The following is a 12,780-nucleotide window of genomic DNA, read 5'->3' on the forward strand; positions in this document are numbered from 1 at the left end:
ACAAGTAAAACTGGTGAATTGGTATCAATCCATAACATAACAAACTAATCTGAAAACCTGGTTTAGGGTGTCTAGACTGAAAGTAAAGTGAGTTTAGGATGGTGGTAGGGCTCATAGCTGTTATTATAGAAGGATGGGATACCCTTTTTCCCCCCTCGTTCAAGGTAGCTAGAGGGCATCTATGTGTGTAGATTCCCATGTCTGTATATGCAAATGTTTTAATGAAACATGATGAAACATGATGGAAGCTTTCAGAGGCAGAAGCCCTCAAAGTTACACATCCTGATAAAAGCATAAATGTGTGACATTTCTGCCTCACGTTGTTGTGTTTAACCCCCTGCGGGTTGGTGCACATGCACAGACGCGCTCACACACAAACCAAATCATCCCAAGTCAACTACTCGAGTCAACCTTGTTCTGTTGTTGAGAGTGCATGAGAATACATACGAGCCACTCACCCAGCTTTGAGGTCACTGCCCCAAGTGCTCAGATTACCACAGGCACCACCGGTCACTTCACCTTCCACTTCTTGTCAAGCTCCTCTCTCAACCACTCTAGGGGGCATTTCCCATTTTGATACTCTGCACAGATGTTCGTGTGTACTATACCAGCCACTTTATTATAGCGTTCCATGTATGCCTTGCCTACTAGCATCGTGCACCTTGCTGTTATGTGCTGAATTATCTTAAGGGTATCTTTGCACCGCCTGCACCTGGGGTCTCTTCAGTGGACCCCAGGTGGTAGACCCCATCCTCTGTTGATCTCATGCTCAGAGCTTGTTTCTATGCTGCCATGATTAGTGCCTCTGCGCTGTTTTTCGGTCCTACCAACCATTAGTAGGATAGTTCTATAACAGTCAATATATATATTCCTTTCTGATCTATTTTCCATCTCAAAAAGCCATCTCTCCTCATCTCCACATGCTCTTTTCCTCCCTTCACATCTGTCAGGTGTTTGATATCCTGATACATCTGAGTTATTGAAGAGTGGCATGCTTTGATAGCTGCAGTTGAACTGTGATATTTCATCTTCAGAAGGGGGTCTAGTGTCATATCTCCATGCCATCAACCTCTGCTATCCCTCTCACTTTTTAGTTCCTTCTTTCTGACACACACACTCGCGCGCACACAACTCTGGATGTGTGGCGAAATACAGGAGAGAGTTGATGAGATAGGTCATTGTATCCTTGTGTGTACATTTGGCTCATCACTTAATCTTGTCTTGTTGAAACCCATCTTGTGTAGATGGGTCTCTCAAATTCACCTCCAGACATATTGATGCTTTGTCAGAGGAGACTGTGTCATTCGTAGGTGTCAAGTGATTGTAACAGTTTTATTGTATAGTCATGTGACCACAGTGGGCATATTTGATTGCAGTATAGAGGTACAAGACTTCGAACACATGGCTACAATTGGCTCTTTAACAAGTGAAACAACTTGTGTTCAGCAGACACATAAATAATAATGACTCGACTTTTCTGTTGGGTTGGGTTATTCCATCTCGATGGTAGTGCATCTATAACTGACACCACTGACATCACATCTCTGTTGAGTTGTGATAAGATATGGTTTGACCTTCTATGCAGAAATTTCCCCAGTCACAGCTTATGTTTAACCCTGAATCTGAATTATAGCAGGTCCAACATGTTAGAGGCCTCAAGGTTCTACCCAAGCTTTTGCTGAACTGACTGTCCATAGTACCACTGTACTGTGTAGCGTTTACATCAGTTCAGCTCTGCAGAACTATGCTCAGGCAATTAGAGGGCTGCTTTTGTTGCCTTTAACGAGTTTGACCAGTTTTGCTGATAATATGCACAAATTTCCATTCTTTCTGCGCTTCATTTTTTTCTTTCCCTTTTTTTTTTTTTGCTCTCTGTCCCTAGTTTTCTTTTTTCCTCTCCTATCTCCTTCTTTGTCCCCTTGCTGAATATGTGTGAATTAGAGAAATCCTAATCCTCTGAAATAAATATTCTTTTTGAACAGTACACTGGAGCTGACCGTCAGATCATATCCATCTGGACATTCCCATGGATTGTCCTAAAAGAGCTGTATGTGTCCACGGGAATGAGTGGTTATGTGTGTGTGCGTGAGTGTGTGACAGGTGTTAGTGGAAGGTGAGAAAGCTATCTACTGATTTAGCAACATCCAGTGCTTGGCTGTAGCAGGGTACACTACAAGTCAAAGGAACTTAGAATACAAAATATGAGTCAAAGTTACAATCTAAATATCTAGTAATTAACAGACAGTTACATTCTTCAATCAAAAGAGTACATGAAGTTATTACTTTTTAAAGTCTGCTGTCATCATAAAGAATACTTATAGTTTAGTTGAATGCAGGTCTAATTATCTATTGCTACTGCACCTACTTATACTGCCTACTAGTGACATGCAGGGACTTTTGCAAGCTGAAAGAAATACTATTCTCCAACTGTTTGACAAAATATACTGTACCAGATTTAAAAAAAAAATGTGTTGGCTGTCTTTTGTTCTTCTATATAAGCTGTGATGAGTTTGAAAGGTGAAGCCAATTAGGAACCTTAAACCTGTATTCTGTTCAATGGCCAGTAACCTTTTGATATTTTTATTTTTTTTATTTATTTTAAGATGAATTTTTGTAAGGCAGCAAAGTTGGGCAGGGATAGCTCAGTAGGTAGAGTGGTTGCCCCATGATCGGAAGGTCGGGGGTTCGACTCCACTGAACAGCTACCCTGAGGTACCCCTGAGCAAGGTACCGTCCCTACACGCTGCTCCCGGGGTGCTGCATTGGTGGCTGCCCACTGCTTCACTGGGTGAATGGGTTAAATGCAGAGGAGCAATTTCCCTACGGGGACTAACACATACACACACACAAAGTGAAAACAAAATTTTCTGTGGAACTATAAATTCAGTTTAATTCTTATCTGGTCTGCTGGCTTTTATGGGAACTTGGTGCTACTAAACGCTAATCAAAACATCGCCATTAGATAAACTGTTTTTTGGCATCAGTGTAGTACACATTTCAAAGTGTTAAATATGTTGTTCACTTTGAGCAATCTGACTCAATACATTAAAGATAGCATTTAAATGAATATATTCTGTAATATGTACTGAAATACATTTTAAAGTAACACTCCCAGCACTTCCCACATGAGGAATTATCTGTTCAACCAAGCTGAGACAGACGGACAGAGACTGAGAGCAGAGAAAGGTAAGCGAGAGAAGAGATACTAAGGGAGGATGATACGGCAAAACGGGCAGAGATACTGAAGTGTGGGAAGGAGATAGAGAGGAGGGCTCTGCATAGATAGAGAGAGCTGACTACGGTTAGCACAGGGAGCGGAAGGATGATGTTAGGAGAGAGTGGTGAGGCACTGCATGAGGTTATATGATGGGGTGAAAAGTTTAGGGAGAAATGTGAGGTGGAGAAGGAGTATTTATTATTCAAATGAGGTTTAGAAGCACAGGAGTAGATTTATGAACGAGAGCTACTAACATTTTACCCATTTTATAACCACAAAGCTTGCACGATATTGAGTCACTCGGCATCACATTGTCACTCCTGGTCAAATGGCAGTATCTCTTGGCTTGAAGATCTAACCAGTAATCATAGAAAGAACATGAAGGATTGATAGTAATGAGACAAAAAATAAACGACAAAAACCCCCGAAATCAAAACAGGGCGTCGCGTTCATGGGGATGTGTTACTTGAGGTTTCTGTGAGATGATGAAATACGATTGACATCCCTTTTAGAAGCTAAAACTTGTACAGTGGCTATAAAAAAACAACTGTGGACGGTGATAACATTTATATTTGTGTATATATATATTATATGCATTTTAATATATCCATGTTTTTTTCTTCTTTTAGGAGACTCTTCTGTTACCATCATATCTGTACCTTTGTTGTGGCCTAATTTAGATTATTAATGCTAGTCTCTGCTAGTCTCACACTAGTCTGAACACATCTTAAGTAATGGCTGTAGTTATAATTTGAGAGTAATCCAATCGTTCTTTGTTGATCTAACAGATAAAGCAGTCCTCTCTATTTCTTCACTTTCTCACGCAGTTAGATCCAAAAATATTAGAATAGATTTTTCTTTATTTGAGGAGACCATTAATTTGCATGTTTTGAAGAAAACTTTGAAATAATCCAAAAGGATATAGAATTTATTGCACTTGAATAAATATATGTGTTAGTATATGTGTAAATCTATGTGTAGGCATTGGTGGGGTATATATCTCTTTTCAAAGGAACAGTGATATTAAGAACTAAGGGAAGAAGAGTGAAGAAGTCTGAAGCTAAATTGTTATTCTAAGCAAAAAGGACTTTTTCTGCATCTGATCCTGGCCTGACTGAAGTTTTCTAAGGGGTATGCGTCTGGGTGAAAAACCACTGTGAAAACTGCACCAGTTCTATCCGAAGCACAGTCAAGCAAACCAGAAGTTACCCACAATATCATGTGTATAAGCCTTTTGCAGAGATAGAAAAGCACATTTGAAAGTCCTGTAAAGAGAAGACTACCCAGTAATGATTTCCTGGGATAAGCAGCAGTCGCTAAAGTCCTTCTCAGGAGGTGAAACAAAGGCCAAACCCTATTTAACTGTTCTAGTGACAGTAGATAATTGGAAAAGTTTGTTAATGAATTGGAACAGAAGGGTGCAGCAATGGAAGGCTTTCTTTACAGAGATTAACAGGAGAAACAATGATGCTGCAAGATACACTATGTGGGAAAAATATTGGTCCACACCTTTTAATCTTTGAGTTGAGGGGCTTTCAATCCAATGGCCACAGATGTATACAATTAAGCACCTAGCCATGCAGTCTGCTCTGACAACCATAGTGACTGGGTTGTTCAAAAGAGCTTATTGAATCTGAATGTGGTACTGTAAGAGGATGTCACTGCTGCACGTCTTCCCTTCCAGATATTCCTCGAGTGGCTGTAAGTGGTATTATAACAAAGTGGAATTGTTTAGGAACCACAGCATCTCAACCACAAAGTGATAGAACATATAAAATTACAGAGGAGGGCTGCTGACTGCTGAGGCACACGATGCGTAAAAGTCGCCAACACTTTGATGACTTTTGAGTTCCAAAACTCTTATAGCGTTAACATCAACACAGAAATTGGGCACCGTGAGCTTCGTCGCATGGGTGTCCATGTCTAAGCATGCTGTTGGAAACATTCACCTTCACTGGATGGATTACATTCTGAATGCTCTGCCATTTGCTTTGTTTCTATGTGATGTAGGTTCATATTTATGCTGAGTATCATGGAACTGGCAGTCCCCTGATCATTCTCTGAACTGGGTTACTTTGATAAAAGCTAGCATTATTTGTATTGCAAGAATGTTTTCGAAACATGGCAAGATCATGCTACGTATGACGTGTGAAGTGGCAAAAACTAATGCTAAGATGTCTGGAAAAAATACTTTTATACCTTTTTGTTTATTCCTAAGTAGTATTTTTAACATAATCCACACTATGCTTGTGTCATACTCTTACATTAAAATAAAGACCTCTATCTTTGTTTGAACACGGAAGAGATTTTAAATGGAGGAGTGCCGAGTGTCTTCCAGTGTTTGCAGAGATCAGAGGAATCGTGTCCGTGCTGAAGCTCCTAAACTCCCCACAGAAGCGCAACACATTTGAGAGTAGGGGATGATTTAAGGCCAGAGACTGGGGGAGAAAGAGAGAAGATGAGGTGCAGGAATAAAAAAGTAAAAGGGAAGGATTAAATGAGGACAGGCTGCACAAGATTAAGGCTTATGGGAGACTGGAGGAAAATCATGCAACTGAAAAATATGATTCAGTCAGCTCAGTATAGTTGCATCACTTTTATAATTACATTTTTTTATCAGTCTTATACTAATTAATCAACAACATTAAGGAAGATGTATTTTCTGTCTTTAGGACACTTTTCTTTCATTTCTTCAAAACTTTGAACTTGAACTTGAAAACTTTAAGTGTGTGGTCCCACTCTCTGAGCAGGAAGGTTAGACACCATGGTGAATCTGCCAAGTGCATGACTCAGAAATGATTTGGGCTGCATGACTTAACTGTGGGTGGTTAACCAATCAATAGTCTGTGCTGAATGACTGGGTGATGACTGGCTGGTGCATTCATGTTTCGGTGAGTGGGTTTTGTATGCCAGCAATACTTGGTGTGCAGAAAAAGAGTTGATGTGTGATGATGGTGAATTTTGGACAGTACAGTCATCTTAAAACTTGCCTCTAAGCTACATCCAGTGCTGTCTGTCCCAACAGCGATGCAGCCTCTCCATTCACAAGGACTTTGTTTCCACGTGTCTTCATTTTAAACCTAAATCCACCAGTAAGCTCCTCCTCCACACTCATCCACTTTTTTCTTTCTTTTTTTGTGGTCATTATAGTTCTGTAATAGGCATTTTTAAATCCTTCACCATCACCCAGTGCTTCTCCTTTTCTCCTCTTCACTCCTACCTCCAATCTCCCCTTACTCCTTGAAAGCTGGAAATCAGGACAGTTCAGCAGCGGAGGGGTTAAGATGAACCCAGCCTTGTGATTGGCTGCAGGCCGGCGGTCTGAACCAGCCTACAGATAGAGGTAACCAGGCAACCTCAGAGAGAGAGAGAGGGAGAGGAAAGAAGAGGGGGGCATAGGACCGAGGAGCGGAGAAAAAAAAAAGCGCTGAAAGAAGCCTGGCATAGTTTTGTGAGGATTGTGGGAAAAGATGTAACGAAGCTCGCACGCGCTCTCTCCGGCATGGAAAACTGGATTACTCTCCCTGCTGAAACACACTGTGGATGTCTGAATAAACCAGGAGGGGATTCACGGGAATGAATGGAGACTAAAGCCTTTTCTGAAAATGGGAACTAACTGTGCTCTTTTTCGCAGTAGTGCAAAGGTAAGTGCGTCAACGCAAACAGCCCGAATGGAAATGAACAGAACAAGTGGCAAATTTCGTCCTGTGCGTAAGGTCCTGCCAGCGTGTACTTTTTAGATCGCTGTGTGATAGTTGAATGTGATCAGAAGCCTGTGGATTCTGTGTGCTCTGCCACTGACACTGCAATGAATTATCTATTGCTGCTGCTGGTGCATCGGGATTTTAGCGCATGTATGTATGTGTGTGTTTGTGTGTGTGTGGATTGAGGCTTGTGGGGGGAGTGACCCTCTCAGAGAAATAGTAGAGGGAGGCTGTGTGTGTGCTGTAAGGCGGGAGGGAAGACAGCGGTTTGGTGCATTTGGCGTGTGTAGTTTTACGGGGCGTCCCCACACTCGGAGATTCCGCAACAGATTTACGCGCTTAACGACTATAAAGTGTCGAAACCATAAGTTTTATTCCTTTCTCTCTCTGAAACACACGTGTTTCCTACCCCACTGGGGCAAAATTTGACATAGGAGTGCCCTGACTTTATAGTTACCGTATTATACTTTATGGGATTTTTCTTGAAGATAGCTTTTTTACGTGTCTCTTGTGACCTTACTGTGATTGACTTTTTTTCTTCTTTTTTTTTTAAATAAACAAGTTTATATAAAAAAAAAACTTTTTAATTCTCTTCTGATGTTTCTGATGTATTGGCGTTTGTCCGAGGTTTTACAGGGCTGTCTCACAATAGGAGGGGTATAAAATGTACTGAAACGCAAAACATGATGAGATTCTGTTGAAGTGAAAGTGTAGAAATCTATGTAATGGTGTGTGAGCTACAGATGGTCCTCAATCACTAGGTTTTGGTTGATAGGGTAAGAGAGAGGGCGACAGATCCAGGGGAGGAGAGTTGAATGGCCAACCCGGTCAGGTTGCTTTGGGGGGGCCCAGGATCCGCTGCAGCTAAAAGCCGCATTAATCATGAAGCCGTGGCGCTCTGCAGACCCTCACTCTCTTCTCTCTCCCTGTCTGGCGCACAAGCCGCATCAGCTTTATATACATCGTAGTGTATTGCTTAGATGTAGCTCGTGTAACTGGTTTATGCCATTGTGAATACTTGTTTTATACCCATGTTTCAGATTATATTTTTCTTGCGATACAGTCATTGGGGATATGGTAACATCAGTGCGTCATGGTTGGTCCAACCCAAGCACATCTCCGTGTATATGTGTTTACCCAACAACTGCTCTTTTATTGTCAGGTGCTGTCAGTTTACTTGAGTATTTTGAATTTATGGTGCTCTGTTGTACTGCATTTCAGATGGAAACACTTCACCTATTATGCCACTCCTGATACCTGTTGTTAGTTCTACAGTACTCACAGATAAAATGCCCACACCAGACCAGTGCCAATTTTTAAATAAAACTTGCGCCATGCTACTTTTAGCTCTAAACGTTTGAGTGACAGACTATTTTACTGGAGTTACTCGATTTGAGTAAAGTATTTGGATACTTTTTCCTCTTCTGCCAAACAGACCTCCTACTTCTGCCTGTATAGACCCAGCTGGCGACTCCAGGTTGTCATAGAAACCCTCAGAGTATTGTGAGGAAACTCAAAGAAAACACTGTTGAAGGCTCTCTTTCTTCCTCTTTCAATTCTCAGCTCCGTCTGTCCCATGTACAGCCTCCCTTTTGCCTATTCTCAGTCACTTTTCAGAACCCAGGCTGCCTCCTGCAATTTTAGTTTTTATGTGTACTCGATAACTGTAGACAACGCTCCTGAATGAATGTTGGACTAAATCTTAAAGAGAAAAGGGTTCTCTAAGTTTATGTAGTCTTGAAGTCATGAAATCTTTGGAAGCTGGAGCTTACTGTTCTGTTCCTAAAGCGTCTCACTGCCTTTGTAAAAGCTGGCTTGTAGCTGATTTTGTATCTCAGTTGGAAAACCTTCTTTTCACCCCATTGTTTTGTGATCTACAGAAACTCTAGCGACACCATGTAAATCCCTGCATAAAATCACAAACTGTCGGAAAATGAAGCACCATCTAAAAAGGATTGCAATGAGCTCAAGGTTTTGCTTTAACTGTGCATCGTGTGAAGTTTAAATGGTATGACTGCTATCACAGAGAAATGTTGAGGCCTTTGTGAAGACCTGGCTGTTTGCTGATCACTGAGCTTTAGTTCAAATACAACTTAATTTGCTTTTAGCTGCAGGCGTGTAGACCACAAACTTTTTGTGTTGGCCAAAGAATAATACATAGTGAGGTATTTTTTAATTAGTTATGTTTCACATTATTATACTGAAGCACCATCACGAGAGGTGAAAGGAGTAAAGGTAATATAGCATACAGCATGTTAGTCCATTTGTTCTTTGTAATGAACAGAGTTTGACTTATAATTCACATTGTTGCCTTTTTTGCCGAGGCACCCCAGTGACACTTGTTGCTATGGATACAATTCAACATCACAATAAAGTGACAGCCTATTCAAGTTACCTGCTGGATGTGACAGAGGCTGTGTGTGCCTCAGTGGCATTTCGTTAAATTAGCTGTGGCGAAAACAATGAGATGGCAGCTGCAGTGGAATTATACTTGTGCATGTAGATAACTAACATTCATCAAGTTCCCTGCCTTCATTATTTTCTTTTTCTGTTTGACCTGGAAACTTGAGGGGAGTGTCTTTTCCCCCCCAGCTTTATATCTTATGTCACAACACAAAATAATTCCCAATTCTATATCGTCTTTAGGACTAGTTCATACTCAGGTTTAGTTAGTCTTGGGTCTATTTTGAACCAGTATGTTTAAAAAGGGACAGTTTCATTAGAATTTAAGATTGTGTAGAAGTAAAATTAATATGCATGTACTAGTTTGGTCTGCTTCCTAGGCAGATATCCCCAAAACAAATATATTATTCAGTTCAAAGGTGAAATTGTGGAAATGAAATTTGTGTTTGACCTTTCCCAAAGCAATGGCAGCTTTTACACACAGCTCTTCTTCAAGTCTTTTTGTCTATTGCCAAAGCAAACAGTTTTCCCTTGATAGCTTATAGACTCTCTAAAACACCCCAGATGGGACTTGAAGCCACAGTCTCTCTCTTAGGAAGCCACTGCCTTGCAATTAATGCATTACGGTCACTGGAGCTTTTCCGCCCGTAGAACTGTAAATTAAGTCAAGTCCATCGGAGTATCTCAGTGCAGAAAGCCAGGTTTGATTTCCTTACACTATGAGCTTCTAATATTATGTTTGAAAGAACTTTAAGACGAACTCCTCCCTTTTTCTTCGATTTAAACCGCTGTCAAAGGTATAATCTTAAATAAAATAAAACCCTGCTCATTCTTATGTTTACTTTTCTGTGGTATATTAAACAGGTGGCAACATGTTAAGTAAGGGTATTTTTTCAGTAGGGCTCCCACTGTTTCACATGGAGGGAGGGGGGAGAATTGAGTGGCTCTTGGCTGGGTGCCCTTCTCATTGATCCACTTTCTGCATGTGTGTGTGTGTGTGTGATCGCAGTCTCATATAATTAGCATTGAGAATATCTTTACAGCCCACTGGGACTCTATGTGTACGTATGTACCCTATTTCTTGCCATTTATTAGCTATGAAGAAAACTGAGAGTGTGTTTGTGTCTGGCAAATCAATATCCACCCAGACAAACACATTTTTAAGCCGTATGTGCACAAAGCTGTCATTACCACCAATCATGACTACCTTTTGAACGCAAACAGCCACACTAAAGCACATTACACGCATGCACACCCTCACAGAGTGCCTGTGAGTGAGCAGGGCAGTCCATCCAGAGGTTCAGATCAAGCTGCCAACTAATCTGCCTCTGCAGTCTGTAATCTTCTTAAAACACTCGCAATCTGTCCACAGCACTGGGATTAGCATCTGCAGAGACAACAATGCACTTTCACTGTCCTTATATTTGACCACAAAAAGACTGCTTTATGGGTTTAGCATCCTCTGCTTTGCTCTGAAATGGGATCAGTAGGAAAAAAGAATGCTGTCTGTTATTTCTGCTTTTTACTTGTATGGGTTGGATTGTACCTGTTACAGGTCAGTTGGCATAATGCATATCTGTAGGCTTAGAATTTTTTTCACACCAATAGCTTGCTGTGGGGAAATAAAGACACATTTTCTTTGTAAAACTGACCTGTTTTAAAGTGCACAAGGAAAGTTTGTAGTCCGGGATGAACCACAGAGGACTCACTCCTACAGACCAACAAAACATATTCTGCTTTAAAAAAAAACTGAACAACCATTCTATTAACCTTTTTTGGTGAATCTTATCAAGTCCTTTTCAACCCTTCTTTATTATTACTTCGTCCTTTCTCAATCTGTTTTTGATTTTGCATCCCTGCCCTTTTCAGGGTCTACCCTATCTCTGTCTGTATTTCATTATTTCTCCTTCCCTCTCTCTCCCTCCATCATTCTCTTTCTGTAGCATAGCTTCAGGGATCCTCTTGTTTCAGATAAGATGCTGATTATGGAACTAAGGCTCTTCAGTTCCTCTTTTTTCCCTGCTCACATTCACATCAACATTAGCATTTCTCAGCATCATTATCACATTGAATCTCCCCCCCCCCCCCCAATCCTTGATTTACACATCGGTCCTCCTTTTCTTTTTCCAGCGAGTGCCACTTTGGGGTAAAATCACAAAGGTGTTCACGTTGTTAATGAGTTTTAACAGCAAACAAAAGCACTTTATAGGAGGCATTTTCAGGAGGTGAAGACACACATACACATGGGGGCGCGGGCACACACACAGACTGAAGTCACAGCACATTAACACTTCAATTAATTCAGCGCCTTACATTCTAATTTCCACAGAAGTCAAGATCCCTGACCACCCCCTTCCCTCAAACCACACACACACACACACACACACACAGTCACAGCAGTGATGTACGGTGCTCTATGCCTCAGCAGACCCCAGCCGTATTACATGCGCCTTATGACATTTTAGGTGCTGGAGAGAGCACAACAAACAAAGTATCGCAAATTACATTTTAATTTGCGATGCTTTGCCTTTTATTCAGGCATATACAAAGGAGCAGAGATGCTTCGTTTTGTACAATATTCTTTATTCAAATAATACAATAGATAATGAATGCGTCTATGGTGTGAAGGGAGCATGGGAGTGGGCCCTTAGATTTGCTGAGGGGGGTTGCAACTGACTCTTCCCTGTGGATCGGCTCCACTGACTTCCACACTCACTGGGAGACTGCAACAAAGTTAGAGAAAGAAATAGACAAAGACAGGAGTGGAAAGATGTTTTCCTCAGAGGATTGCCTCTTTGTATTTCTCCTCCTATTTCTTTCTCTCTTTTCCCTTCTCATGATTTCTCTCCATCTGCGCTTTTCTGTTGCTGCTCACTAATGAATTTTTAACCGTCCCATGATTCTCCCCTTTGTCTCTCTCTTAGTGTTGGTGTTTGTAAAGATTAGGCGTAATTCAATATCCATCATCATACACCGTCTCCTCCATGAAATTCACAGTGATGTTTCATAGCATGTTTACTTACTAAAGCAGGAAGCTGTGTAGTAGCATGTAAAGGTGCTATATCCTGTCTGACCCTGTCTGAAAGACAAAGTGCTGGTAACCTAATTAAATTCCTCTTAGGACATGTTAGGATTGCTTTGTGTGCTAAACATCTGTTCTAAGTAGATGAAATGGGAGGTAGAGTCTGGCATCTGTGTCTAGGACAGAAGAGTTGTTTCTGGGTTGGAACCGTAGCACTGGCTGCTTCCCTGGAGCACCTGGTGCCTGGCTCATATAGTGCTTGCTGGGTTTAGAGGAGAGGGTGGGTGGGTGCCCAGATGCTCCTGCGTTCAGCCCGCAGAGCTAAAACTGAAGTATGCTGCCACACTAGCATATACTCATGCGTGCCACACATGCACCTCCTGCTTCAGCTCATGGAGCTCAGCACTTCAGCTTCACAAAAACACATTTGTAAA

At 41.3% G+C, this 12,780-nt stretch overlaps 1 protein-coding gene across 8 annotated transcripts in view; it reads left to right on the top strand.

Annotated features, from left to right (window-relative positions):
• The window catches only part of dab1a (DAB adaptor protein 1a), a 221,281-nt gene that overhangs the window by 133,991 nt on the left and 74,510 nt on the right, over positions 1 to 12,780 (top strand). For 7 of the 8 annotated variants that reach the window (XM_087835853.1, XM_006790146.3, XM_006790143.3 and 4 more), the window contains exon 1: positions 6,596 to 6,861. The exons of the other annotated variant lie outside the window; for it this stretch is intronic. The gene's annotated coding sequence lies outside the window, so the exon portion shown is untranslated. Of the gene's footprint in view, positions 1 to 6,595; positions 6,862 to 12,780 lie in introns of those variants that run through there. 8 annotated transcript variants of the gene reach the window in all.

This window comes from Neolamprologus brichardi, chromosome 23, assembly GCF_056152115.1.
Source record: "Neolamprologus brichardi isolate AB-2024 chromosome 23, ASM5615211v1, whole genome shotgun sequence".
Lineage (NCBI taxonomy): Eukaryota > Metazoa > Chordata > Actinopteri > Cichliformes > Cichlidae > Neolamprologus > Neolamprologus brichardi.